This window comes from Odocoileus virginianus, unplaced genomic scaffold (assembly GCF_023699985.2).
Source record: "Odocoileus virginianus isolate 20LAN1187 ecotype Illinois unplaced genomic scaffold, Ovbor_1.2 Unplaced_Scaffold_15, whole genome shotgun sequence".
NCBI classification, from domain to species: Eukaryota; Metazoa; Chordata; class Mammalia; order Artiodactyla; family Cervidae; genus Odocoileus; species Odocoileus virginianus.
In genome coordinates, this window is record NW_027224277.1 from 1,065,374 (window position 1) to 1,093,275 (window position 27,902).

Consider the following 27,902-nt stretch of genomic DNA (forward strand, 5'->3'; position numbering starts at 1 on the left):
TCACTGAATGTAAAGACCACCTGGTCCAATCCCCACTGGATGCTCCAATACCCATTCTGGCTCCCCCATATTTATGGCTGCGGAATTTGCCAGGCATGAACTCACTGATTCCACACAACAAGGCTAGAGATAGAACCACTGTTATCTTTATTTTTCGTCTGCAGAAACTGAGGACCAGAGGTGTGATGTAACTCGTCGGAGGTCACACAGTAGTACACAGAGGAAGGATCTGAGCCCAGACAAACTGGCCTGGAAACCTTAACCACCGGGCTGCACGCCAAGTGGATGCCTCTTTGGATTGGGCACTGCATTCCCCAGTGACTGAGAACCCAAAGGTTTGTTATAGATCCAGAGCTCCTTCAACGTTTTTCCCTTCTCAAAACCCATTAGAGCAGTGAGTCCCAAGGTCCATTGGGACATCCTCTAAAGCACTATATAAACAAAACTAAGTGGAACAGGATTAAGGTTGTTTAATTTTGTTCTGGGAGTTTGGGAATGTTTTGTTTTATTTTGAGATGAAAGCTAACCAAACAACTACAGAGCTAAACCAAAAAAGACTAAGATCAGAATCAGGCATTTTTTCCCAACTTGATGCAAAAGTACAGTTGCTTTTTTCTTTTTTGCTTTTTTCTTTTGGTGGCATTATGCAGCTTGCACAACCCCAGTCCCCGACCAGGATCAAACCTGTGCACATGCAGTGAAAGCATGGAGACCTAACCACTGGACTAGGGAACTCCCCAAACCCCAGTTTCTATTGTCCATTACACCAGGAAGGGATTTGGAGCTGGGCTTCCTAAAAGAGAGTCAAACAAAGGGCGCCTTACCTTGCAGGTGGATTCTGTACTTCTGAGCCACCCAGGAAGCCCTTAGAAACAGACACGTCAGCCCGTGCACACCATATTCCTGACTCTGCACATGTCCACAGATCCTCTCCAGAGGCAGCCACAGTAGTTGTTGACTCAAAGAAGATTCTCCAGTAGGGTGGCACGCACATGAAAAGACCAAAAGAAGGGAATTCCCTGGAAGTCCAGTGGTTAGGACTCGACACTCTCACTGCTGTGGCCCAGGGCCATCCCGACCAGGGGCTGAATCTGTGCCATGGCTGTTAAAGCCCAGAATCCTAACTACTAACCCACCAAGGAGCTCTCAGAAACTTAACGTAATGATAGACCCCAGGAAATCCATAAATGTTGAATAAGCATTTAACAAAAAACACATTCAGTTCAGTTCAGTTCAGTTGCTCAGTCATGTCTGACTCTTTGCAACCCCATGAATCACAGCACGCCAGGCCTCCCTGTCCATCACCAACTCCCAGAGTTTACTCAAACTCATGTCTATCGAGTCAGTGATGCCATTTAGCCATCTCATCTTCTGTCGTCCCCTTCTCCTCTTGCCCCAAAACACATTATCCTGATTAAAAATCCTTAAGTAGGATTCGGTGGATAATTCTTTAATATGATAAAAAATATAAATCTCAGTTATAAGCCAGCATTCTGCTTAACTAGAAAACAACAGACACACTTCAACTAAAGAGAGAAATAACACATCTGTGTGTACTATCACTGTACAGGAGGTACTAGCCACTGCAGCTAGATACACTAAAGAAATGAGAGACAAAATAATTGGATGAAAGGATATAATGGACAGCATGGTGACTATACTTAACAATACTGTACTAAAAGCAACTGAAGGTTGCTAAAAGAATAAATCTTTAAAAGTTCTTGTTATAGAAAAAATTATAACCACTTGTGGTGATGTTAACTAACTTATTGTGGTAATCACTTCATAGATACACATATAGCAGACCATTATGTTTGTATCCTAAAATGAATACAATGTTATATGTCAATTATATCTCAATAAAAAACTAAAAAAGAACTGGATGGAAGGAGGTAAAATTATTTCTAATTATAGATGAAATAAATATAAGCCTAAAATGGCTGCAAGTGTCAACTAAGAAACTACTACAAACAATAGCCAGTTAGAAAAGACTGCATAAAAAATATCTATCTAGGAATAAACCTATCAAAAAACGTGCAAAATACATACTAAAAAACTGTAAATAATAGTAAAGGACACAGGAGATTTAAACAAATGGAAAGCTACACCATGTTCCTGGATAAAAACAATCTACATCATCAGTATGTCCATTTTCTTAAAGTTAACGTATACATTTAAAACTATCCCAATATATTTTATGAAACAAAATATTTAAATGGCCAACAAACACATATTTTAAAGTGCTTAACATGACTAAGGAACTGAGCACATATGCAACCTCACTGTTGTTTCAGAAGTGAAAATTAAGTCCACACTAAATTACCACCAGAGTAAGTAAAATCCAAACGACCAAGAAAATCAAGTGTTGCAGGAACTTGAAATAACTGGAATTCTCAGACACTACTGGAAGGAGGGTAAATGGTTACATATCTATTTGGAAAACTGTTTGGCAGTATTTTCTGAAGTTGAACACATGCATATCCCATGCACAAGTTCTCATAAGCAAATACCCAATAGAATTGTATATATATACACACACATACATGCATAGACACCAAAAGCAGTATGTTACAATATTCAAGGCAGCATTATTCATGATAGCCAAAAACTGGGAAACAACTTAAATGTCCATCAGCAGGAGAACAGATTTAAAAAACTCACAAATTGAGCAAAAGAAGCCAAATAGAGAAGAATCCATTTATATAAAGTTTTTTTTTAATCCATCAAAACCAATCCACGACATAAGAAATTAGAATGGTAGCTACCTTCTGTGCGCGGCGGCCAGAGCGGGGCTTCTCCACGCGGGTGCTGCTCCAGCGCGGCTCACTGTACTAGGTGACAGTCATCAAGCTGCTACTGACAATCGGCTCCCCTTTCTGTGTGTGTGCTACACTTCAGTTTTTATTAAAGCAGATCCAGTGAAAACACCAACACATGGGGATGTAGTTATATAACAGATTTTAAAGTTCAAATAGAAAAATGAGCAAGAACAGCCTGAAAGCGATCTAAAAATAAGGGGAGCAGCCCTTCAATATACTAAAAGATATTTTTAAATATTATAAACCATGGCAAACAAAATAGTGTGAACATGAATGAACATGAATATAGCCAAAAAACCAATGGAGTAGAGTAGCAAGTTCTGAAATAGACTTACACATATATGAGAAAATAAGCTTATGATAAACAGTTTATGATTAAAATAGCTTCTCAATTCATCAGAAAAGAGATAGCCATCTGAAAAAAAAGTTGATTTATACCTCACAGCATACATCAAAATAAATTCCAAATGGATCAAAATTTGAATGTAAAATCATAGAAGAAAATAAAGAACATGTTATCTTGAAGCAGGGAAGACCTTTGTACCTACGATTCAACACTAAGAAGCCATAAAAGAAATGACTGATAAATCTGACTGCAAAAAATGAAAATATGTGTAAACAGAACCAACAAACCATCAATAAAAGAGAAACAGTAAATTGGACACGACTTTTATCAAAGGCAAAAGGCCATCCTTCCCTAATAGATAATCAGTTCCTAGAAACAAAGAAAAAGGAAACAATCCAATTTTTAAAACAAGCAGAGAGTATTAATAGTCACAGAAAAAGAAATAGAAATGGCCTGTAAACATACTCTAGGTTAATGAAGACTCAAATGAGTCACTGCTTTTCACCTATCAGATTGGTAAAAACCCAGCGATATGACAACTTAACAAGCTGGCAAAGATGTGAGAAAACAGTTGCTTCTTATCCAAAGCTGGTTGAGGTGCAAACTGGCACCAACTTAAGGAGGGCAAGTTGGCAGTATCTCTTGGAACTACAAATACAGACACCTAGCAACCTCATTTCTGGGAATTTATCCTGCATATAGAATAGGCACTGGCAAAATGCCACATATATAGCAGTGTCTGTGATAACAGAATGGAAACAACTGCTATCACACAACAAAACTGCATAATATATTCAGTGAAACAAGCACAGCTCAGAACAGTACCGTGTATTCTATTTTGTAAATTGTGTTGGCAGAGGTGACAAAGCATTATATAGGCATAGATACGGATGCTATTTCACAGCTAATATATGCTATATATAAGTCACTTATAAATATCTATGTACATTTGGATTTGCAAAAAGAAATGCTGTATTAGAATAATACACACAAAAGCATCCAAGAGCAGCAACTCAGAACCTCTTCAAGATGGTGCATCCTTAAGAGAAGATGCTTGTTAATCGATTTGATGGACTTTTTGTCAGGATGATAAAGTGAACTGGGAAAATGCAAGTCCAGAGATTTGGGGGGTCATGAGGGTAGCCTTATATCAGAAGATTCCAAGGTTTTGTAAAGAATCAGCATTAATTAGGTTAAATCCAATAAACTAGGGGAGGAGGGTATAGGGCGGCTATGGAATAAGAGTGACAGAAAAACTTTGACCTTAGTTCTTTACTACGGAGAAGGCAATGGCGCCCTACTCCAGTACTCCTGCCTAGAAAATCCCATGGCCAGAGGAGCCTGGTAGGCTGCAGTCCATGTGAGTCGAACACGATTGAGCGACTTCACTTTCACTTTTCACTTTCATGCCTTGGAGAAGGAAAAGGCAACCCACTCCAGTATTCTTGCCTGGAGAATCCCAGGGACAGGGGAGCCTGGTGGGCTGCCATCTATGGGGTTGCAGAGAGTTGGACATGACTGAAGCGACTTAGCAGCAGCAGCAGTCCTTTATTACACGATGTTTAAACCATGTGAATGTATTACTATCCAAAACAAGAAACAAGAAAAGAAGAGCTGCAGTTCACGAGCTCTGAAAACTTGATCAAGACCCACAAAATCTTTTCTGGCTCATGTTCCAAGAGCATCTACCTGGTGGTGGGTTGGGGGTTGTGGGAGGGAGGCCTCAAAGGGAGGGGATATATGTATACATACAGCTGATTCACTTTGCTGTACAGCAGAAACGAACACAGCATTGTAAACAACCATACTGCAGTAAAAACAGCCTCTGTCATTTATCAACAGGTAATGTTAAATACTCACGAGTAGTTTTATTACCGTGTAATAGCTAACTCACATTGCCAGAACATCTTGTGTCAATAATACTATCGAAAAACATTGTGAGATAGAAAGATCTTGGGCAACTCACTTAACCTCCCTTAAACTTCAGTCTTCTCTTTGGAAAGCAAAGCTAAAGACGCCCCAGAAATGCCATGGAGTACGGGTATGTGAGTGTTTCCAGAACCACAAAGTGGCAGGGAGCAAGCCCTGAGTGTACAACAGCTACAGAGAGGGGCATGGCGGCCCACTCCAGGGTTCTCGCCTGGAGAATCCCATGGACAGAGGAGTCTGCTGATTGCAGTCCACGGGGTCGCAAAGAGTCACATGACTGAAGCAACTTAGCACACACACATACAACAGCCAAACCTCTGCTAGAATCTATGTGACTTGAGGGAGGGCACTTACCTTTGGTAAGTGTGCCTGAGAATCACCTGGAGAGGCTGTCAGAACACAGGTTCCTGGGCCCCACCCTGAGGTGTCATTCAGTAGGTCCGGGCCCAAGAACAGGCATTTCGAACAAGCTCGAGTGATGCTGATAGTTTAAGGTGATGCTCTTAGTTTAAGGACCATATTTGACTGGTCTGTTCCAGAGCAGGGCTCCTCAAACTGAGATGTGTATACAAATGACCTGGGAATCTTCTTAAAATACAGATTTATAAGGTCTAGGGTGAAAAAAAAAAGGTCTAGGGTGAGACCCAGGACTCAACATTTCTTTTTTTTTCTTTTCTGGCCATACCGTGTGGCTTGAAGGATTGTAGTTTCCCAACCAGAAATTCTCCCAGACTAGTGAAACCACGGAGTCTTAACCACTGAACAACCAGGGAATTCCCAGGACTCTGCACTTCTTTTTCATTCGTGGGGTGCGGGGGCATGCCATGAAGCTTACAGGATCTTACTTTTCCAACCAGGGGTTGAATCCAGGCCCTTGCTAGTGAAAGCGCAGAGTCCTAACTGCTGGACTGGCAGGGAATTCCCAGGACTCTGCATTTCTAACAAGCTCCCAGGTGTAAATGCTCCTGGTCTGCAGACTACACTTTGAGGACCAAGATTGTGGACTTTCTAGCTCTACTTGTTTGGACAAGGAAACTGTGTATGGGGAAAAGTAAATGACTTGCCCAAGGCCACTTGGACAGAAAAGTGAAACTCTGCCAGGGGAGCTGCCATTCCTCAGGAGTGTCTTACCTGCCATCTCCAGACCTAAATCACAAGCCTGCCTCAGCCAGCAATTGACACCAGCCCTTTAGAAAATGGTATGGAAATTTACTACATCATACACAGCCCTCCACGCTTCTGAGAAATCAATCACTTGCCAGGGAGCTTAGCTCAAATCACCAGTCTGTTCTTTTCCAAAATGTACTTTTGGCCAAATTATTTCTTTAGCTGAGTCACCTTCCCCTCCATCGATTCAAAACTTTAAGAGGCCTTGCAATTGATCTGAGGAAGGCACGGAGTGCTTCTCAACATGTGTGGTCTGACTGTGGGGAGAACAGGGTAAGGAGAAGCAGAAATGGGGTAGGAAAGCTGATCCTCGGGAAAGCTCAGGAATTACCTGATATACGGCTCCCTTATGACCTCAAATGGCGAAGGGAATGGCAATCCACTCCAGTATTCTTGCCTGGAGAATTCCACGGACAGAGAAGCCTGGTGGGCTACAGTCCATGGGGTCGCAAAGAGTCAGACATGACTGAGTGACTAACACACACACACACATATGACCTCAAATGGACTTCCCTGGTAAAGCGTCTGCCTACAATGCGGGAGACCGGGGTTCAATCCCTGGGTCAGGAAGATCTCCTGGAGAAGGAAATGGCAACCCACTCCAGTATTCTTGCCTGGAAAATCCCATGGACAGAGGAACCTGATAGGCTACAGTCCATGGGGTCACAAAGAGCCGGACACTTTCACTTTCACTTATGACCTCAAATCCAACAGAATTGCACTAAGAAGAAAAGTTATGACCAACCTAGACAGCATATTAAAAACCAGAGACATCTCTTTGCCAACAAAAGTCCGTCTAGTCAAAGCTATGGTTTTTCCAGTAGTCATGTATGGATGTGAGAGTTGGATTATAAAGAAAGCTGAGCCCTGAAGAATTGATGCTTTTGAACTGTGGTGTTGGAGAAGACTCTTGAGAGTCCCTTGGACTACAAGGAGATCCAACCAGTTCATCCTAAAGGAAATCAGTCTTGAATATTCATTGGAAGGACTGATGCTGAAGCTGAAGCTCCAATACTTTGGCCACCTGATGTGAAGAACTGACTCATTAGAAAAGACCCTGATGCTGGGAAAGACTGAAGGCAGGAGGAGAAGGGGATGACAGAAGATGAGATGGTTGGATGGCATCACCAACTCAATGGACATGAGTTTGAGTAAACTCCAGGAGTTGGTGATGGACAGGGAAGCCCGGCATGCTGCAGTCCATAGGGTGGCAAAGAGTCTGACATGACTGAACAATTGAGCTGACTGAACTCATTCATCACCCTGACAAAAAGTTCACTGAATTACAGATTTATTACAAACATCTTCTTTTCAAGATGCATTGTCTCTGAGCTGCCAATCTTTCATACTTCAGGGTGAATTACTCTAACATAGGAAGAAGCAGGTGGAATTCTGGACATAAAGTCTCCAGAGCAATTAAGGCAGAGAGCACAGCTACTGGTAAACCACAGCTGCGACCTTGGCTCTGCACCACATTCACCAGCAGGCCCCACCCCCACCCTTGATGCCTTCCTGGGCCTGGCTCTGCCAATCACCTATTGTGTGACTGAGTAAATCACACAGTTCTAAAGACTTTCAGAGCTGGAAGGTTCTAATCCCAGAACCTCAATTTCTAGTCCAAAAAACACATGGTCCCTGGTGGCTTAAGTTTGGTTTCCCCAGAAGGAGAACCTGAAACAGGGGTTCAGTTTTACATGAATTTTTGAGGGCAAACTTTCCAGAGAAACCTTCAGGTGAAGGAGCAAGAGGAGAGGAGAGGGAAGGGCACGACTTGGAGGCCTAGAGCCTTTTTAAATAACAGCAGAGTCCTCCCAGCCTAGGGCAAGAAGGCTGGGCTTTCATACCCCTTGCCAGGGGATGTGACCCCATCAAGTAATTCTGGCAAGGTGGCTTAGAGAACAGCACAGTCTACTGTCCGTGGCAGTTCAGGAGTAGAAATAACAGTGGCTAAAGGCAACCTGGTGGGCGACAATACTTTCAGTTCTGAGAGACTCTCAAATACTTTTCCAAACAGGAGGCCCTCTAAATCACAAAAGACAAAAGATAAGAAAAAAATACAAGAACTTTTTTCATTTTCAGAAGAATCCTGGAATCTGTACTTAGAGTAAGCCCTCCTGCTCCCCCCACCCCGCCCCCTGGACTTCCCGGCACACTGCAAGGTGACCCCTCCCCAGCTCCACCCACTATCCACATACTGACCGCCAGTTAATCAGCAGACTGACTCCTCCTTAAGGCCTTTGTCTGTTCCCTCTGCCTAGAACGCCCCGCCCCAGAATCTTGCCCAGCTGACCCCTTCTTGTCCACGGAAACATCGCAGGTACAGAGAAGCCTTCTCTGACCAGCCCAGGTCACTCCCTGTCACACTGTCTGTGGCACTTCTGCAGGGCACTGGTCTCTGCCATAATTTTAACTGTGTTCACATCGGTGTTATCTTGTAATCATAAGAATGAGCCTTGTTCTGATCTCATCACTGTGTCCCCAGAGCCTAATGCACCAAAAGGACGGTAACATCTGATGAACAACATCTGCGTGAGTAGGGCATTTGGGTCAGATGCCGAAATGCCAACAGAGAAGTAGAAATAGGTCAGCTAAACACTCAGCCTAAGAAGCTGGAGGAAAAACCCAGCCCAAGGCCAAGATGGGGAAGGAGAGAATCCACCAAGAGTTTTCTTGGCTACTTGATTCCTTTCTTCTCTCCCAGTTCCCTCAATGTGGGACCAGGGTTAGCACCAACCCTGGGGAGATCCTTCACCTTTTAGACGGGCACAAACCTCCCAAATGACCAAGGGAATCTGGATTCCAATTCGAGCTCTAGCTCTGAGCCTCGCCCTTTCTGCTGGCACTGGGGTGGTGGACCAGGATCATGCCAGTCTGGCAGGGGTGCTGAGAGCGCCACTCCATGGCACAGGATCACTCAAGTGCACAGCACTGCACACTTAACCCAGGCCAGGGCACGCTCCTGCCCCTGGCTCCCTCTGTGGCCCCTCCAGCTCCAGGACAGTCTCCACTGCAGCCACCCCAGCACCTGAGATGCCTGCACGTCACCCAGCACTTCCCACGTGCCAGGAACTGTGCCAGGTGCTCACCCATCTATTTGCCTAATGACACTGAATTGTCATCAGTACAATTCATCTCGTAAAATTGTTATCTCCATTTTCTAAGTGAGGAGATTAAGGATGAGAGAGTCAGCCACTGGCGGCAGGACACACCTGGTGAGTGAGGGACACTGGCTTGGAATATCATCCACTGGCCACTTTTATCCGATTTATTTAAGTGGTCTGTCACCATGGGCTCACTGAAGACAGCAGCCCTGGGAGGAAGTACCATACCTTCATTTCACGGAGACGGGAACTACCAAGGAGCTCGCAGCCTGTTAGTTCGTTTCCACGGCACTCAGGAATGCAGACTGGCCTCCTGGGCCTGCTCCCTGCGCCCAGTTGCCCAGCCGCCACCAGCTCCGTTTTACAGAGGCCAAGAGTTCCCAAGAGAGGCAAGTGCGGTGCGGGAGATCCGGCAGAGAGGCTGCTAAGAATACGCTGTGCCCCTGACTGGGCCCTGGCTCTCCTGGGGCGGCTCCCCTGCAGAGGTAGGTGCAGTCTGACGTTTGGGTTCTCCCCGCCCTTGCCCTTTGCCCCCTCCCTCCCTCTCCCCATGACTGGGCACAGAACCTGGTCTCCTTGAGGGACAAGGCCCCTGATTCTCCAGAGGCACCTGAATTCCCATGCCCTATTCTAATCTCACAGGCAGTACCAGGAATGAGGGGTGGGTTTCACATTTGAAAAGCAAGCGTTGTGAATTCCACCCCCCACCACCATTAGCAAACTAACAAAGAAAAACTGATGATTACCTCAGCAGATGCAGTAGATTTTGTCCCTCTGACAAAATCAAGCATCCCACTCCCAATGAATCTCTCAGCAAACTATGAAGAGTAGGGAATTTTCTCAAGCTGCAAAAAGGCATCTATGAGAAACTTACATGATGAACGACTGAATGCTCTGTCCCTAAAACTGGGAACAAGATGAGCTAATAAAAGAGCTCAGCAAGGCTGCAGGACACAAGTGAAGTAAAGTGAAACTCGCTCAGTCGTGTCCGACTCTTTGTGACCCCATGAATATTCAGTCCGTGGGATTCTCCAGGCCAGAATACTGGAATGGGTAGCTGTTCCCTCCTCCAGGGGATCTTCCCAACCCAGGGATCGAACCCAGGTCTCCGGCATTGCAGGAGGATTCTTTACCAGCTAAGCCACCAGGGAAGCCTGCAGGACACAATCTACGTACAAAAAGCCACTGAATTTCTATTTATGAGCACCAACAGCTAGAAACAATCTCAAAGTCCATCAGCAGGTGAACAGATAAACAATTATGGTAGATCATAAAATGGAATACTACTCAGCTATGAGAAGAATGAATTACTGAGGCACCCAACAGCATGAATGAATGAATCTCAAAACAATTATGCTGAAAGAAACCAAACCACCCAGAAGAAAGAGTATGAACTGTGTCATTTCATGTACTTAAAACTCAAGAAAATACAAACTAATCTACAGGAACGGAAAGCAGACAGTAGTTTTCTGGGGAGAGAGGAATTTAAAAGGACACAAGGAAATTTAGGCAGTGACGGGTATAGGCATTATTTGGCTTACTGCATGAATAATCAAGAAGTAGGGAAAACCATTAGGCTGTTCAGTGAAAGTGTAAGTTGCTCAGTTATGTCTGACTCTTTGTGACCTCTATGGACTGTAGCCTGCCAGGCTCCCTTGTCCATGGAATTCTCCAGTCAAGAATACTGGAGTGGGTTGCCATTCCCTTCACCAGAAAATCTTTCTGACCCAGGGATCGAACATGGGCTCCTGCACTGCAGGTGAATTCTTTACTGTCTGAGCCACCAGGGGAGTCCTAGGTCATTCAGGTATGACCCAAATCCAGTCCCTTATGATTATACAGTGGAGGTGACAAACAGATTCAAGGGATTAGATCTGGTAGACAGAGTGCCTGAAGAACTATGGACAGAGGTTTGTAACACTGTACAGGAGGCAGTGACCAAAACCATCCCAAAGAAAAAGAAATGCAAGAAGGCAAAGTGGTTGTCTGAGGAGGCTTTACAAATAGCTGAGGAAAGAAGAGAAGTGAAAAGCAAGGGAGAAAGGGAAATGCAACTGAATGCAGATTTCCAGAGAATAGCGAGGAGAGATAAGAAGGCCATCTTAAATGAAGAATGCAAAGAAATAGAGGAAAACAGTAGAAAGAAAAGACTAGAGATCTCTTCAAGAAAACTGGAGATATCAAGGGAACATTTCATGCAAGGATGGGCATGATAAAGGACAGAAACAGTAAGGACCTAACAGAAGCAGAAGAGATTAAGAAGAGGTGGCAAGAATACACAGAAGAACTATACAAAAAAAGTCTTAATGACCTGGATAACCACAATGGTGTGGTCACTCACTTAGAGCCAGACATCCTGGAGTGTGAAGTCAAGTGGGCCTTAGGAAGCATCACTACAAACAAAGCTAGTGGAGATGATGGAATTCCAGCTGAGCTATTTCAAATCCTAAAAGATGATGCTGTGAAAGTGCTGCACTCAATATGCCAGCAAATTTGGAGAACTCAACAGTGGCCACAGGACTGGAAAAGGTCAGTTTTCATACCAATACCAAAGAAGGGCAATGCCAAAAAATACTCAAACTTACCATACGCTCATTTCACAAGCTAGTAAGGTTATGCTCAAAATCCTTCAAGCTACCAGGAACCAGAGATCAAATTGCCAACATTAGTTGTATCACAGAGAAAGTAAGGAGATTCCAGAAAAACGTCTACTTCTGCTTCATTGACTATGCTAAAGCCTTTGACTGTGTGGATCACAACAAACTGTGGAAAATTCTTAAAGAGATGAGAATACCAGACCACCCTACCTGTCTCCTGAGAAACCTGTATGCAGATCAAGAAGCAACAGTTAGAACCAGACACGGAACAACTGACTGTTCAAAACTAGGAAAGGAGTACGTCAAGGCTACATATTGTCACCCTGCTTATTTAACTTATATGCAGAGTACATCATGCAAAATGCTGGGCTGGATGAATCATAAGCTGGAATCAAGATTGCCAGGAGAAACATCAACAACCTCAGATATGCAGATGATACCACTCTAATGGCAGAAAGTGAAGAGGAACTAAAGAGCCTCTTGATGAGGGTGAGAGAGGAGAGTGAAAAAGCTGGCTTAAAACTCAACATTTTCAAATAACTAAGATCATGGCATCCAGTCCCATCAATTCATGGCAAATAGAATAGGAAAAAGTGGAAACAGTGACAGATTTTATTTTCTTGGGCTCCAAAATCACTGCGGACAGTGACTGCAGCCATGAAATTAAAAGATGCTTGCTTCTTGGAAGGAAAGCTATGACAAACCTAGACAGCATATTAAAAAGCAGAGACATCACTTTGCTGACAAAGGTCTATAGTCAAAGCTATGGTTTTTCCAGTAGTCATGTACAGATGTGAGAGTTGGACCATAAAGAAGGCTGAGCACCAAAGAATTGATGCTTTTGAATTGTGGTGCTGAAGAAGACTTTTTTTTTTTTAATATGGATCACTTCATGAATTTGCATGTCATCCTTGCACAGGGGCCATGCTAATCTTCTCTGTATCATTCCAATTTTAGTATATGTGCTGCTGAAGCAAGCAAGAAGACTCGAGAGTCCCTTGGACTGCAAGGAGATCAAGCCAGTCAGTCCTAAAGGAAATCAACCCTGAATATTCATTGGAAGGACTGATGCTGAAGCTGAAGCTCCAATACTTTGGCCACCTGATGCAAAAAGCCAACTCACTAGAAAAGATCCTAATGCCGGGAAAGACTGAAGGCAAAAGGAGAAGAGAGAGGCAGAGAATGAGATGGTTAGATAGCATCACTGACTCAATGAACATGAATTTGAGCAAACTCTGGGAGACAGTGAAGGACAGGGAAGCCTGGCGTGCTGCAGTCCATGGGGTTGCAAAGAGTTGGACACAACTCAGTGGCCAAACAACAAGTGCATAATCAAAAGTTAGCAAGTTGTGCACTTTTGTGCAGTTTATTGCATGTCAATTTTACCATTCTTTAAAAACTGCATATATATTGAGGGACCTAGAATAGGCAAAATCTAGAGCTAGAAAGTATAACAGAGGTTACCAGGGGATGGAGAGATGGAGAAAGGAAGAGTTGTTTAATGTGCACAGAGTTTCTGTTTGAGATAATGAAAAAGTTCTGGAAATAGTGATAATGGTTATGTAACATTGTAAATGTGCTTAATATCGATGAGCTGCACACTTTAAAATGTTTAAAATGGTAGTTTTTAGGGATGCCCTGGCAGTCCAGTATTTAAAACTTTGACTTCCAATTCAGGATTTGGAGGGGGGATACTAAAATCCTACATGCCAAAAACCAGAACATAAACAACAGAGGCAATACTGTGACAAATTCAATAAAAACTTTAAAAATGATCCACATTAAACCACTCTTTTAAAAAATGGTAAGTTTTATGGTGTGTGTGTGTGTGTGTGTGTGTGTGTGTGTGTGTATTAGTCGCTCAGTCATGTCTGATTCTTTATGACCCCATGGATTGTATAGCCCACCAGGGTCCTCTGTCCGTGATTTCTCCAGATAAGAATACTGGAGTAAGAAGCCATTTCCTTCTCTACTTTCCTGACTCAGGGGTCAAACCTGGGTCTCCTGCCTTGCAGGTAGGTTCTTTACCATCTGAGCCACCAAGGAAGTCCTATGTTATATATGTTTTACCACAATTTAAAAAAGCAAAAACAACTAAAAAAATATTGCACCTAAGTGGACATGTGCATTTTTGGAGAAAAAGGAGGGTTCTCTGCTTTTCTCAGCCTAAGGCAGAGAAAAGACAAATGTCTCCTCTCACAGGACAAGATGCTCATGATCCTTTCTTTGCTCCATGGAACCAGGATCTCATTCCTGGAGCCCACCCCTTCCCTCACATGATAGTTGGCCTCAATGCCTTTGCACTTGCTGTTCCCTGTGCATAAAGCCCTTCCCCCACTCCCTGCCAGCCTAATTCTCTTTCCTCCCATTTCCCCTTCCCCTCACCCACACCCTCCCAGACACTTTCACATGCTGCCCTGGACCTACATAAGATCCAGTTTGCTCCAGCTGCTCCCTTTCCAAGGGAGCTGTCCCTCTGTATTCCTTCCATCCCCACCTCCCAACACGCACACCCCACCCCCGCAGTGCCCCTCTTCCTTTGACCTGATCACAGGGTCCTGAGCCAGGTGGGAGGTCCTCAAAGTCTCAACCTTCTTCTAACTCTGTCTCCTGACTTTTCAATTCTGGTTAGGCACAGCATAGCCGATCCACTGCCAGGAGAGGCTGAGCTAGTCCCTTCTTTACCAATTCAGGAATGTCCCTAGTGGAGAACAATGGAGAAAACAGAAATCTGGGTGAACAGAGCAGCTTTGTTTTTCATTTTTTGGCTCATCACAGAGGATGGACTGTGGGGACTCGGGCAGGCTGAGCATGGTGCCAGGGAGCCTGGCTTTGGCTTCTCCTTACTAATTTGGGACCTATAGAGCAATCAGTTCCTTTCTATAGGCCTCACTTCACCCATCTGAAAAATGAGATGGGTGCTTGAGAACAGGAGCTTGAGAGACTCCTGTTTGAACTGAGTTGGGAAGGAGTGGTGGAAGGGAAATGGGGGTGTTTGCAGAGGTCCCTGCTATGGGGAGTGTATTGGTCACACAACGCCCAACTTCCCGCAAAGGTTTGGCCTCACACTTGTTGAGTTTGGGTTCAAGCCCTGCTCTAATAAGACCATTGGCAGGAACACAGTCCCTGGCGCACAGGCTCTGTTCTGGCTCATCATCAAACTTGCTTTGTTACACCTTCCAAGGGCAAGGGGGCCTGTGTTTCATAATAGCTATCATAGCTGTAATTAAACAACTATGCACTAGTAGTTTTGAATCTCCCACCCCTCTGGAACATAAGCCCCACTGAATTCCTAGCTCAGTGCCTACCATGAGGAGAATTCAATCACCATGTTAATTAATTAACGCAGAGAGACCCGTAAGGGAGGCCTGGTCTCTTTCTAACAGGCATCAGTATTGCAGCTAAGGTAGAATCAGAGGCAGTCCCCTGTTCCCAAGCCACTTGGAACCGAGCGGTCTGGGGCCAGGAGGAGTCAGTCGCCAACCTTCCCCACCCCGCCCTCATCACACACATCAGTCTGACCCAGGACCCTCCTGGTTCCACCACGACCCATACTCTTGCCCATGCCCCCTGTATAAGAACCTGAAACTTGGAGGGGTCAGAGTTAAATTCTGCTCTATATTCGTTCCTGACCCGAGCCTCTCCCACGTGCCATGCCGGGGATTGGCACACGAAGAAAAAAGCTGCAAGCCCAGCAGGTGGGGAGGCCAGATCACAGAGCAGGCGGCCAAGCGGGAAGGAGGCGCGGAGGACCCGAGGCTGGGAGGGGCGGGGCTTTAAAATCCGCCTAACAGACGAGAAACTGCTCGAGGAAAGGGCGGTTCTTCAAGATCTTCCAGAAACGTCTATTTCCAGAAACGGGGCCCACAGACTGGCAGGCGGGTCCCTCTCGCCATGGCACATGTGGGCACCCTCAGGTTCCGCCACAGCCCCCACTGCCCTCCCCCACCTTTCCTTCAGCGCGCCTCAAACCCAAGCCAGCCTCGAGCCTCGGCAGAGGTAAGGCAGGAGCCAGCCCGAACCTTCAGAGTGAGCGTGACCTTGGTGTTAGACTTCAGCTTACAAAACCGGAAGCGACGAAACGTCTGGGGCGTGTGATGTGTCCAACTTGACGTCAGGTGCCCAGCTTTATGTCGGGTGCTCGGCTTTTCCCCGTGTACCCTGAATTTACATCACGTGCCCAGCTTCACGTCACGTTCCCTGGCTTTGCGTCAGGTGCATAGGCTGTCCGTCACGTTCCCTGGGTTCACATCACGTGTCCGGCTTCGTGTCACATTCCCTGCCATTACTTCACGGTCCCTGGCTTTTTGTCACGTGCCCTGTCTTTCCGTCACGTTCCCGGCTTTCTGTCACGTGCCCTGGCTTTCCGTCACGGTCCCGGCTTTCCCTCATGCTCCCTGCCTTTCCGTCACCTGCCCTGCCTTTCCATCAGGTGCACTGGCTTTCCCTCACGTTCCAGCTTTCTGTCACATGCCTGGCTTTCCCTCATGTTCCCCGCCTTTCCGTGACGTCACATGCCCTGTCTTTCCGTCAGGTACACTGGCTTTCTGTCACATTCCTGGCTTTCTGTCACGTGCCCTGGCTTTCCCTCATGCTCCCTGCCTTTCCGTCACGTGCCCTGCCTTTCCATCAGGTGCACTGGCTTTCCCTCACGTTCCAGCTTTCTGTCACGTGCCTGGCTTTCCCTCATGTTCCCCGCCTTTCCGTCACGTGCCCTGTCTTTCCGTCAGGTGCACTGACTTTCCGTCACGTTCCCGGCTTTATGTCCCATCAGTGTCTGGCTTTGCGTCAGTTGCCGACACCTGTCTTTCCACATCTTTTCCATGCTCACGCCAATACATGAGGGTGTGTATACACATAGAAAGGGCATTTGCTTATTTGTGTAAATAAAATAAGATCACCAGATCCGTATAATTTGTTTTCTTTTCCATTGCCACAGACGGCATATCTGTAAGTCAGCAGTCTGATTTTTATCCCATGAAGGTGAGCACGCACAATCAAATATCCTCTTTCATAAACAGGATCAGAGCAGACAGAGTGAAGATTAGGTATTGTAGATATTTTCAGTTGCACCAAAATCTTCCTTTTTCTTTTCTTTTTCTTTCTTCATCTGCAGCCCTACACAAGCAACCCTGATGGGAAGCCTTCACTACCTTCTTCATGCTCCTGTATACAGAAATACACAGGCAAATACAAGTGTGTGGTTTGGGGTCAAGTTTGGCTTTATTTGGAGTCACTTTGCCAAAAGGGGATCATATTAACACCCATCTCCATTTCTTACTTTTCTCACTCAATAATAAAATCCTTAAGGGAAATCCCTCTAAATCTTTTTTTTTTTCAGTTTTTTTAATTGTGGTAAAATATACATAACATAAAATTTAGCATACAGTTCAAGAGTGCTAAATATTTTCATGTTGTTCTACAATCTCCAGGACTCTTCATGTTGCAAAACAGAAACTCTATATCCATTCAACAGCTCCCTTTCCTCCCGCCTCCTCCGCACAGGCCACATCCTGGCCACCAGCATTCTACTTTCTTTCTCTATGAATTTTCCAGCCGGGAGTAGTTTTTATGATCACTTCCTGGCCTGGAGACTCTAGGATCACATGAGTAGTGTAAATTTAATCCCAAATCCAAAAGAGGGCAGATGTGTGATTATACATTTCTAAGAGGAGGCCTTCCTCTTCTCCAACCCGACCCAGTCCGGTTTAGAAAAGCTTCCTCCTCTGCCTTAGCGGTTGAATTTTTTCTGGCCTTACTTCACTTAAAAGAGGTTTAAATCCTGGAGAGTCTCAGCTGTATGTGGGGCTCTTTTTTCTACCTCCATGCTTCATGTAGGCTAAAAACTTTGGCCCTAGTCTCTATGGCTATTCCAGTCTGCTTCCTTGGGTTATCCAGACCAGTGAAGGGCCCTTTGGGAAGGCCCATGCTCCCTCCCAGCTTCCTTTATTGTCTTACCCAGGGGCCGTCCATGCAGCTCAGCTACGCATTAAAAAATGTGCTGATTGTTTTGTATCCTGAATTTCTTGGTCTTTTTGTAGTTTCCTTGAAAAACTATCAAAGCTTACATCTCATTGAAAAGGAGCCTCACTTACACTTCTTTTTCCTTATGTTGGTTTTATCTATAACCTTACACGGCCTTTTTCTTTATTTTTCTAATGAAACTAGAGCTCTGGTAATCAGCAGGCAACAGCCGGGTACTCAGGAAACTAACAAAAAGAGGGAAAAAGAGTCAGGGCTCCCAGTCAGCACTGGCCAGGCACTGAGGATGGCCAGGGAGATGGTGCTCCCTCTGCTTCAGGGGTGTTTGGGGCCCATAAAATCTGGGTTGATAATGTAGGCAGTGTCCATGAGAAGAAGCTACCTCAGGGGCTGAAAGGGCTACCTCAGCTTGAATAAAAAGACTAAAAGACAATGAAGATCAGCAGCAGCATAATAAAAGCTAATGTGAATCACTTTATGTCATTAAATCTCCTTTCCACCACTGCACATGCGCATCAATACCAGAGTTAGAAATTCTCACCCTCTTTTTTTTTTTTTGGCTGTGCCTTGCGACTTGCAGGATTAACTTCCCTGACCAGGGACTGAACCTGCACCCTCCACAGTGAGAGTGCAGAGTCCTAACCACTGGACCTCCAATTCCCTCCAGGGAATTCTCTCACCCTCACTTTAAAGATGAAGAAACCAAAGCTCAGAAAGTTTTACAAGCTGCCAAAAATCACACAGCTAGCAAATGGGACAGCAAGTATTAAATCTGAATATGTCTCACCCCAAAGTCCTTGCTGCTAACTCAACATTAAAGGGCAGTCTGAAGGCAAAAGACCACACATTCTTCCACCCAGCAGCTTTATGCAGCTAGGATATGACTGTGAAGATAAGGGAGGTCCAGCATATGAGATGAAGCCCCAAAGAATCTGAAGCTGGAGGGGTAATCTGAGCACCCTGCAACTTCAGAGAGGGACCCAGAGGTTGCCTCTGGGAATCAGCCTCTGAAGTAGCATATGCACAGAGGATAGGAACATGAAAAGAAGGAATACCTGAATCAACTCAGAGTGATTCGGGAAGCTTCTGGGCTCAATAGGGTACCCTCCCATCCTGTTCTAGTATCCCCCACTTCTCCCAGCATCTGTCATCTCCCTCAGCATCCTCTCTTCACCCAGTTTCCATTATCTTTCCTAGAATCCCCTCATTTCTCCCAGAAACTTTATCAGCAGGTCCATTCCAGAAACACATTCTCACATCAACCATTAACACCTCATCTCCTTATATGTGGCACTGAGAAAGAAAAAAAAAACTGTCAGTTAAATTGTGATTTGCCATTGATCCTGATTTCAGAGGAGATGTTAAAATGCAGGGAGTGGGAGAAAGGTGTGTTTTAGAATCAGTGGAATATGGTAACAATAAGAGCCCTATTGAGCATTTGCTATCTTACCCGAGAATTACAGACTATTTCCATATGCAGTGTCTTGCTGTTAATGGCCAGTAAGCAAGGCACTATAAGTCCAGAACCACTGTAGGCTGGTTTCAGCCTATGTTGGGGATTCAGTTCTTTGCTCTTATGGAGATCACAGGCTAGTTGGTGATCTTGGGAGGCAGGCCCAGAGAACATATACAGAATGATTCAAGGCTAGTCTTTCTGGTATGGACGGTAAATGTAATAAGAGCTTGAGAAAGGATGGATCAAATTCAGCCAAAGTGGTCCAAGTAGGCTTCATGGCAGGGAGAAGGAGACTGAAGCCAGAGGATGAAGGGTGGAAAATGGGGACAAGAGACGTTACTGAGGAGGGAGAAGTGGGGATAAAGTGAGCAAGGGATGGAGATGAGGCTACAGGGCAAGTGCTCAGGACAGCAGAGAAGGTCCTTTGTCCAGAGCTGAGGAGCAGCGTCAGGGTATCACAGGAGTCCACGCTGGACAGGCAGGACAACACTAGACTATAGAAGGCCTTCAATGCCACACACCTCTTGGTGTGCCAGGCATCACAGAGCCAGCACAGGTTGTGAGCAGGGGAGTCACCTGGTGAACACACTCAGATGAGCTGGAGGCAGAAGCCAGGACATCAACCGTTCCTCTAAGTCCTGTAATGAAGGAAGGTGACCTCTGAGGGGTCTTTTTAATGGAGGTTCACATGCCTGAAAGGGCCTGGGGAACAGTTCTTGGAGGAGGTCTGAGCCACGCCTTGAGGGAAAGGACTCCCAGGCCCTTTATGGAATTGTTCCTACAGGGCCTGGGCCAACCGGGCATTTGCCTGAGGAGGTCCAGCTATATGAAGAACCATTCTCTACTCAGTAAAACTGGTACCAGTTATTATGATACAAGGGCTGAAGAACACATCGCTTATATTTGTACAGAGTGTCAGTCGCCATATAAGTGGGTATTACCTGGTGGTCCAGTGGCTCTGTGATCCCAAGGCAGGGGGCCAGGTTCAATCCCTGGCCAGGGAACTAGATCCCACATACCACAACTAAGAGTTTGCATGCTGCAACTAAGATCCAGCACAGACAAATAAATAAATTTTTTTTTAAAATCACCATATAGGGAAGTCCCTAGTGGTTCACAGGTTGGGAATCCGCTGCCAATGCAGAAGACATGGGTCCGATCCCCGGTCCAGGAAGATCCCACGTGCCTCAGAGCTACTGAGCCTATGCGCTGCAACCTCTGAGCCCACGTGCTCAGCGCACCTGTGGAGTAGCCCCTTCCTGCCGCAGTCAGAGAAAGCCCACGCACAGCAGTGAAGACCCAGCACAGCCAAGACAAATAAACCTGTAAATGTGTAACGCCAGAGTGAACCCTAATGGAAACTATGAACTTTGGTAATGTATTAATATAATAATGATGTGTTCATACTGATTCATCAACTGTACCAAACTTATCACATTACTAACCCATGTTAGTGATATGGGGCACTGTGTATCCATGGCGGCGTGGCTGTATGGAGCTCTCGACACTTTCGCCTCAACTGTTCTGTAAATTAAAAACCGTCCTCAAAAAAACACTATTACTGAAAACTGAAAAAGTATACAATGAAAATGATTCATCCAGTGTTATGGGTTTTGCCAGCAGATAGCCCAGGGTTTAAGCCCAGATTCTAAACCAGCCTCAGCTTCTTCCTCTGGGGTTAACAGTCATGCACTATAGGCTCACAGGTTCCAGAATGCCGTCGCTGATTATGTTGCCTCTGTGATTTCCGTGGTCAGGGAGGAGAGGAGTCTTCTCTGGGCTGGGAGGCAGACCAGGGCAAGTAAGACCGGGAGGCACCTTCTGCAGAGCTGTCATCCAAGAAAGGTTTCCCAGCTGCGGGAGGACACTGGAAAGTACCTGGCCCCAGCCCAGCCTCTTCTGGGCCAGCTGGTCTGCTGGCCTCTGTGCCTAACCCGCCTCACTGGGGCCTGGGACAGAGCCTCCAAAGAGGCCAGCAGGAGGGCTACACAGCCTGACACCAGTGCAGGGTGGGGAAGCGGCCTGCAGAGTAAGGAGGGCCAGAAGGATCACCACCCTCCCTGCTCTGGTATGCCCTCTCCTCTGTGAGGCCCTGGAAGCCCCAGATCACCTTCTTCATCCATGAAACGGCACTTCCCAGGCCCGCTCCCAGGGCAGCAGTGAGGGTGCCAGGAGGCAGTAGGGGAGAAATCTTAATGGTACGTTAACGCAGCCAAATAGCAAGTGACACTATTCCTACTGCTGTCAGATCAGCTACCAGTGTAAAGCCTCCAAGGCACACAAGGGGAGAGAGAAAGACTCCTGACTTCCAAACAGGTGAATTCACCTCTCCAAGCCTCAGTGACCTCATCTGTAATATGGGAGAATCCTGGGCTCTGTATGGATTGGGTGAGATAGTGTCCATCTGGCAATGGAGATGCCTTTATCTTTATTTAAAAAAAAAATGTTGGCCACGTGTAAAATCTTAGTTCCCCAACCAGGGGTCGAAGACTGCAGTCTGCAGCAGGAGCACGGAGACTTAACCACTGGGCCCCAGGGAAGTCAAGATGTCTTTACATGGTAGCTGCCTGCACCTCCATAAGGTGTCAAGGCCAGCCCCACAAACTGAGTCATTCTGTAAGGCCACCGCCCCGGCGGGGCTTCCTCTATAACTCTGAGGACACAGGAGGCCGTCGGACTGCCACTGTTAGGGGTGGCATCTATTGACTTGTGGGTGCTAAGCCTGGGAACTTGGACAAATTGAATCATGCAGACAATGTTTTGGCACCCAAAGAGCTGCACTGGAAAAAACACAGTTGCAAAAAAAAGACAGAATGAACTCACTCAACAGCTATGGGAAAGACTTGGAACCTTCAAGAGAGTTGTCAAGTAGGGTCCTGTTTACCAGAAGGCGAAGGGGGATGTTGAGTGACCAGGAGCCTGGCTCTCAATCCAGGCCAGGGTTGTCTGCCAAGGGTTAACCTTGAACCCTGGAGCCAAGCAGGTGGGGCCTGGCTCCGCAGAGAAACCAGATGGAGGGAGCGGGGCAGCTGCTAAATCCCTGCCTGTGAGAGTGTCAGCTCCCAGGGACTGCCATGGGAGCAGCCAGCTTGCAGAGGCAGAGGGCTGGCGCCAGGCTGCTTGGGTTCTAACTCCAGCTCCGTGGCCTGCTGGCTGACCTTGGGCTGGAGACTTAAGCCTGGGAACTGGGAACGGGGCCTCAGTTCCCAGCTGTAAAATGGAGATGATAGTTGCACCCACCATCTGGGGTTGTGGTGAGGATCTCAGATCAAGCCGGTTTAGAATTTAACACAGCCTGTACCCAGAATGGCAGCAGCTATCATTACTGTTATTTAGGGGAAGGCTGGCAGCATGCCTCCCCCACTGCCTGCCCCCTCCCTCTGACTGGGGTCCCATCTTTACACAGGCCTGGACTGGATCACACCACAGAGGCACAGAGCCTAGGAAACCCTCTGGCCCTACCCTTGCCTCATGCAAGAGTCTCATCTGCAACTTGCCCTAACTCTCCTTACGTGCCTGTACTCATGGGGAGCTCAGTACTCCACAAGACAGCCCATTCCACATTCAAACAGTTCTGATCACAAGTTCTCCAGGTGGATCTAAAATCTCCCTTTCAAACTGCCCCTTAGTGGGAGTGGTTTTTTTTTTTTTTTTGCCGGGAACTTTCCAATGTCTGGAACCTACTCATCCCACAAATGCTAGGAGCCCTCTGGGCAGGGCCTCAGTCATTCCTTCAGGAAGTCTCCCCTGAACCTCATCCTGAACATCTCATGCAGAACCGCACAGCTGCTCCCCACAGGGACACACGAATCTTCTCCAGCGCTGAGTCTGTGAGGCAAAAAGTCTTGGATGTGTCCAGAACCTGACATTAATAATAATTCAATTCACTTGCCTCATTCAATTCTTAATCCCTATGAGGCATATACTACTCATCCCCCCACACCAGGTTTTAAACGGTAGTGATATACACAGACAACAAATCTCAACCATTTCTAACTGTCCGTGTCAGTGGTATTAAGTGCATTTACTTTGTTGTGCAACCATCACCACCATCTGTCTCTAGAAGTTTTTCATCTTCCAAAACTGAAACTCTAAACCCACTGAACAATAACTTCCCCATTCCCTCCTTCCCCCGGCTCCTGGCAACCACTATTCTACTCACTGCTTCTACACATTTGACTCCTCTTAGTTACCTCCTGTCGGAGAAGGCAATGGCACCCCGCTCCAGTACTCTTGCCTGGAGAATCCCATGAATGGAGGAGCCTGGTAGGCTGCAGTCCATAGGGTTGCTGAGTCAGACACGACTGAGCAACTTCACTTTCACTTTTCACTTTCATGCACTGGAGAAGGAAATGGCAACCCACTCTGGTGTTCTTGCTTGGAGAATCCCAGGGATGGGGGAGCCTGGTGGGCTCCCATCTATGGGGTCGCGCAGAGTCGGACACGACTGAAGCGACTCAGCAGCAGCAGCAACAGTTACCTCCCGTAAGTGCGATCATACAGAATCTGTCTTTCTTGGTCTAGCTTATTTTGCTTAATATCCTCAAGGTTCATCCATGTCATAGCATGCTCCAAATTCCCTTCCTTGAAGGGAAGATTGAGGAAGCCTGTGGGTGATAAAGCTTGGATGTGGCGAGAGAGTCCTGAGCCAGAACGTGGGCATTCTCGAAGCTTGACCAGCAGGGCCTGACCTTTCTGAACAGCTGTCCACAGTAGCAAGTCCACATCTCTTTGGTCTTTTAGATTCATTGCCCTGACCTCAACCTTGCTCACTGTAGCTACATCCCCACTCATCCTCCTCTTCACCCACTTAAGAAGGCCCCAAATGGGAAGTCCTGGCCTGGTTCTCCAGGCGTGGCTATTTAGCTTTCCTAGCTGAGATGCACAGACAGAACTCTCTTGGTGCTGCGGGAAGCTCAGGAGTATATTCCCAGGATGACGGCAACCCTGTCCCGGGGCACACTGCCCCCAGTGTGACACAGGGCTGTCAGACAGAAGTGTGCAGGGCAGTCAGAGCCCAGAAGCTCCGGGGTTCCCACAGATTTAGAGGCCGCCGTCCTCAGACTGCCGTGCACCCTCTCTGGGTCACGGGGTCAGACTGTCCACTTCAGACAGGATGCCTCTTCCTCCCAAGACCAAGGCTGGGTCCTGGACAGCTACCATGGACAGACAGGGTTGCAGGGGTGGGGGACGGGGAGATGTGGCCTCCAGAGACACTTTGCAGACCCCCAGAAGGAAGGAGCTGGAAGAAACCCGAGTGCCCTTTAACTTTCACTGGAAGCTGGAGAAAAGACCTTGGCTCTGAGGATGGCAGAGCTGGACCAGAGCCCCAGAGCCCTGGGCCCCGACTTGCAAGTCAGGCTCCCCCAACGCCAGCTTATCTTGTCCTTCCTCCCCATCTTTGCCTCAGCGATTATTCTTCCCTTTCAAGCGGGGTATCTGGGAGTGCCAAGGCAGCCGCTGTCTCCTCTGTCCCTTGGGATGAGCTGTACACCTATGCCAAGAGCAGGGAGCCTGTGTTATACACCTCTCCAGAACATCCAGCACCATGAATGATGAGTGTTTGTTGACTGACGATGAACATGAGTCTTCTGCCTATCTTTTATGGCTAATTCTGGTACTTTCCCAAGGGCTCTGGAACATAGTCTTGACCTTCCACGGTAATGGGCCCCTAAGTGCCAGCCGCTTGAGCTCTGTAATTTCATGTAATTCTATAGCGCAGATATTAATATTCCCATTTTACAGATGAGGAAACTGACACTCAGAGGAGTCCATTGACTGGGAATTGGTACAGCTAGGATTAGAACCCAGCCTGGGAGCATTTCTCTGTGCCTCGATGTGGCCTCCCAGTGACCTACCGGCGTGGAGGACAACAGGTGGGTCCACAGGCCGTGGGGGAACCCTCCACCCTGTTCAGTGATCCCTGAAACCTGCCCTTTGAGGAAGGTGGCTAAGAGATGGGACTGGTGGCATCAGAGCTGATGGCTGGTGGCTGAGAGTCTGGGTGACCAGTGCCCAGTTCACCAGCCTTAGCTGGATTGGGGCAAAGTTAAACAAACAAAAAACCTCTCTAACAGGAGGCTGAATTAGAAGGGGGGAAGAGGTCAAAAAGATGCTCTTGTGATGACTGTCTCAGTTCTGCGCAGCTTCTAAATGGCTCAGAGAAAGCCCCAGGTTTGAAAGAGCCTTCCAGGGTGCTTATTACACACCAAAGTTGTTTTACAAATACTATCTCTGCCTTTCCTATACCGCTAAGGAGTTTTAAAGTCTGTATTTTACATGTGAACTAATTGAATTTATTAGGTGAGGGTTCAAGGTCAGGCAGCTATGCATATAAGCCCAGGCTCTCCTGCCTTCACAGGCCAAGTCTTATCCACTGTACTAAACTGCCTCCAGCCCACTTCCTGAAAAATTTAGAGAAAACAAGTTCCCCACCCACTCCCTCATGCCTCACGGTCCTGAAAATCTTATGAATGAGCTGACTCCATGTGTAACATGATCTGAGCTACAAAAATGTTCTTGCCCTTTATCCCAAGTATTTATTCTGGATGGAGAATAAAATCCAAGGAGAGATTAAAAGAAAAAAAATCTAAAAGAAATTATTTCCACAGTTGTCCATAAAATTCGAATATTTAATCACAAAACACCTGGAAGCAATCTAAACTTCACAACTAAGGGACAAAGGATGCTTATCCTGGCGGATACCACACGGACTTAAAAATCAGTTAGTTGGTTTCAATGCAAAGTGCAAAAGCAGAACATTCCATTTTAATTTCAGAATACTGTTGCAACAAAACCATCTGAAAGAAGAAGGCTAACTTATGCCATTTTATTTTTTTCCTTTCCTTTAAAGAATTTTAAGTCAATTTCTGATAAGGTAATTCATGTACATAATTCATGCACACAGTAATACATTAAGGTCTAAAAACCAAAGCAATATCCTGTGGAAGAGCCCTCAGTAACCCATGACAACCATTTAAGAATGTGCGTTTGTTGATTTACAAAACTCAGAAGGGAATGCAGAGAGAAGTGACTTGCTTTATAGCTATTTGGATCTGCTTTTTTCCTGCAAAGCTGATGAAAGCAAAGGTTTAAAAAAGAAACACAGAGCAGAGAATTCACACCATTTTTCTAAGACGTAATTCAGAGCTTCTTGCTGGGACTGTTTTTCAAGTCTAGCTCAAATCCCTCTTGCTGTGATCTGTGAAGGAAGCAGCTAAGTTGGGTTTTGGATAAGTCAGGCAAAGAAAACCATGTGAGAGAAAATCAACCACTTTCTTACCTGTTCAAGTACCGAGATACAGTCTTCTAGGGCTTCGCTGGCAGCTTTAAGGGGCTCCAGGGCTTAGAACAGGTACCAAGGGCAGGAGGCAATGGGTGCCAGGTGGGAAAGGCTGTGGCTTCCCCCAGCCCACAGTCCAGGCTTCCCGACTGATGGGAAGGGCGGGGAAAGCAGGCCACTGCAACTGATTCAGAAACTGGAGCCAGCAAGGGCGGGGCAGGGCCACGTGGCCCCAGCCTGCCTTGGAGAGTGGAGTAGGAGGGGGCCACAAGCCCAGAGGATCAGCCAGGAACTCTTCTGACCGAGTGCGCCAGGCAAGTTAACGGTGGAAGTCCCCAGACCAAGTCTTGGCTCCCAGGCAGGATGGGCTGTTTTAGGGGGCCGCGCCAACTCCTCTCCATAGCACATTTATTCCGACAAGAACCCCTCCACAAAACTCAACAAAACTGTAGTGATGTAGTACTGCCCGGACTGCACATGTACACAGGGGGACGAACTTCAGAGGAAGAAAAGGCCTTTGATAAATATCACCAGTGTTGGGAACCAATCAATACCCAGCCTACAGATGGAGACCTGAGCCCAGAGAGAGAAGTGTCTAAGCCAAGGTCACAAAGCCAGAGGGCTTGCTTCTGTCCATGACTCCGGGCCTGTCCTGGGGTAACGCGTGGGGTCGCACACATATCTGTGGGAGTTCCTGGTGACACAGCAGACGCTCAAGCCTATCTCCAAGGACAAGGAGCAGTCTCACTTTGCCTGGGTCAGAATGAGAGCCGAGAACGGTTCCGCCTACAGTTCTGTGGCCACTGAAGGGTGAGCTCCATCTCTACCTAGTTTTCAGAGCAAGGTCCCTGATGTACTCAGACCATATTTGGAGTACTTAGGGGTGGGCCAGTTCCCCAAGGGAGCCTTACAGGATCTTAGTTCCCTGGCCAGGATTGAACCCAGGCCACGGCAGTGAAAGTGCCAAGTCCTAACCACTGAACTACCCAGAATTTCCTTCAAGGAATCTTTCAGCTTCTCTACCAGTGGACAAGTAGAGATTGTCCTCAAGGGATTGGGGAAGGGCTGTGTTCAAAGCATCAGACTACCAAAGATAGTTTTCAGGTTTCCCTGATACAAGCACAGGATCCTCACTAAGAGGTCCCATATTTAACATTTAGGATTCCACAGCACCTGGTTTGGGAAATGCTGGCCTAGATATTAGCATGTCTTATTCTGGATGT

General features: G+C 46.5%; 1 protein-coding gene and 1 non-coding gene across 4 annotated transcripts in view; both read right to left on the reverse strand.

Moving 5' to 3' along the window:
• IL34 (interleukin 34) overlaps positions 1-26,857 on the reverse strand; it is a 61,436-nt gene extending 34,579 nt beyond the window's left edge. Inside the window, exons 1-2 of one of the 3 annotated variants that reach the window (XM_070462865.1) lie at positions 26,680-26,857; positions 14,504-14,660 (exon numbers count right to left, since the gene is read on the reverse strand). The gene's annotated coding sequence lies outside the window, so the exon portion shown is untranslated. Of the gene's footprint in view, positions 1-2,765; positions 2,893-5,448; positions 5,700-14,503; positions 14,661-26,679 lie in introns of those variants that run through there. The other 2 variants (XM_020896656.2, XM_020896659.2) reach the window with 2 other exon arrangements.
• On the reverse strand, positions 12,834-12,936 carry LOC139033545 (U6 spliceosomal RNA). The gene has a single exon (XR_011486097.1). It is a non-coding gene; the product is annotated as a U6 spliceosomal RNA (small nuclear RNA).
• Positions 26,858-27,902: the final 1,045 nt, after the last annotated feature.